Raw genomic sequence first — 2,287 nt, forward strand, 5'->3', positions numbered from 1 at the left:
GTCAGAGCCTTGCACCGACATGTCACTCATGACCTTTTGCTCCTATTTTTAGGTGTGGGACCCACATTCATGGAGAGGAGAGAGAATACCTGGAGTCAGGGCAATACATTATGCTATGAGCTGTGCAATTGCATGGGTCAGTGATCCATCTTCTGACAGGTATGTGGGAGGACATCCTCAGGGTTTCTTCATCAATTTCAATCACTGGAGTGATACTCCACAGTGTGCTTGGATGCCATGTCAGGGATTCCTGTCCTTAAATCAAAATCCCAGTCAGTCAAGGGTAGGGTTTGACAAATGGGTCAATAGAAAATGCCACTATGTATTTTGTGAACAACTTATTTACTCTTATTCCGATTACATTGGTTAGTTAAACCCCTACCTTTGTTTTGTGAGTTTGTGATGTTCTAAACTACCATTTGTTTGTCAGCTGATAAATTGAAAATAGTTTGCAGTTTACATTAGCACCTATTTAGATCGGTCCATCTTATATTAATATAATACAATGTTATTTTAAACCTACAATACTTCTGGAGAAGATGATATGGGATTTTATATATTTTAGGGTGTAGATATATCTCGAATGTTCTGGGGCAGTAGAGTATCTCATTGACCTTGTCGGCGTACTGATCCCTGTATATTTCATTGTTCCTGTAGAAGACCTGAAAAGCCCATGACTGCCAAAAAAGAAAGAGAAAGAAAAAGAACAAACAACAGGGTATAGAAAGCAAATTCAGGCATTATCATATTTACTTTCAGATAAATGGATATTAATGTGAAATTTATCGACGAAAAAGAACAAGGTCGTTACACTTTTTTCAGAAAAAAAAAAAAAAAAAAAAGGAGACAAAAACAACAACAATTAGAAGTGGCGTTTTGCACCTCCTGAATTGTAGCCAGGTTTAACGCCATTGGCATCCTCTATTTTTTCTAGAACGCAATCTTGGGAGGACGAGGAGTCGAGGTGGAAACCACAAAACTTCAAAACCAGGAAAGGTATACTTTTTGTGAACATGATTTCCTACACCCCAGTTCTATGGCTGGCTTTAGGCCTTATGTACTATCTATACGATTAGTTTAGGCACAACCTTGAGTTTGCCTATGAGATAAGAGGAATAAGGGAGGGAAAGGGTTTGAGAAAGAGAAAAATTAATTTCTCTGTTTTAGAGATAATTTTTTGGTTTCTTTGCTCCCTGTGAATTGTTTCGAATTTGAAAACTAGGGTGTAATAACTCTCTCTCTCTCTCTCTGTATAACTTGGTATTCCATTTCTTAAGTTGCTAAAAACGGTTCTAAAATACTCGTGGACATAAGGAAACTTTGTTTTCAGGCTCCAGCTACTGAGGACAATGATGATGACATTGATCTCTTTGGGGAAGAGACAAGAGAGGAAAAGAAAGCCGCTGAAGACCGTACTGCAGCTATCAAAGCAGCTAGGAAGAAGAATGAATGTAAGTTATTATTTTATATTTTTCATCTTTTAAGTTCTCCTCCTCCCCTTTTTTTTTACTGGATGTTTGGTTTGCTTTGAGAAACTGAAACTATTAAATTTTGTCCTCTTTCTCCCATTTGCTTATAATATACTTGCTTAAAATCATGTGTATGGGAGGTGAATAACATCTGGTAATGCAAATCTGTGGGTGTTAGCTTTGACTAGGCAGTTTGTTGTTTTGTATGTAAAACCTAAACAAAGTTTTCTTATGTTCCTGTCGTCAGCTGGAAAATCCTCTGTTTTGTTGGATATAAAGCCCTAGGATGATGAAATCGACAAGCTAAAACTTGAAGAAACAGTCAGAAGTGTTTAGACGGAAGGCTTACACTGGGGAGCATGTAAGTTGTTTCCTTCTGTTCTAGAATCTAGATGTCCATTCTTTCCTATTGTTTTCTGTATTGCTCTAAACTATGTTTGAGATTTTGGAAGATGCAGACATAACTATGGTCCAGGGATCAAACCATGGTTCCCTAGGGAAACCAATATACTACAAAATCAGGGTATTGCAGGCCCTGGGTTATCCCATGGTGTCCCATGGGTGGCCCATTTAATTTTTAGGGTTTTCTATGGTCGCCCATGGGAACCCTGGTGCATCCCTATTAGGGTTTCTCCTTCCCTATTGCGTCCCATAAAATTAATTATCACAATAGGGATGAAGAAATTCATCTCTAGTCCATCACATGGCAAAAGAAATCCATCCCATACTCGAATGCGCAGTGGAAATCAATCGATTCGAGTTTCTTTCGTATCCCATAAATATTAATAATCAATCAACTGAAGGAATTAATAAAGAAC

At 37.9% G+C, this 2,287-nt stretch overlaps 1 long non-coding RNA gene across 1 annotated transcript; it reads left to right on the forward strand.

The window, feature by feature from the left end:
- The first annotated feature begins 1,273 nt into the window (after window positions 1–1,273).
- LOC122646651 lies at window positions 1,274–1,771 on the forward strand. The gene is made up of 2 exons (XR_006330665.1): window positions 1,274–1,451; window positions 1,717–1,771. It is a non-coding gene; the product is annotated as an uncharacterized LOC122646651 (long non-coding RNA).
- The last annotated feature ends 516 nt before the right edge of the window (window positions 1,772–2,287 follow it).

This window comes from Telopea speciosissima, chromosome 11 (genome assembly GCF_018873765.1).
Source record: "Telopea speciosissima isolate NSW1024214 ecotype Mountain lineage chromosome 11, Tspe_v1, whole genome shotgun sequence".
NCBI classification, from domain to species: domain Eukaryota; kingdom Viridiplantae; phylum Streptophyta; class Magnoliopsida; order Proteales; family Proteaceae; genus Telopea; species Telopea speciosissima.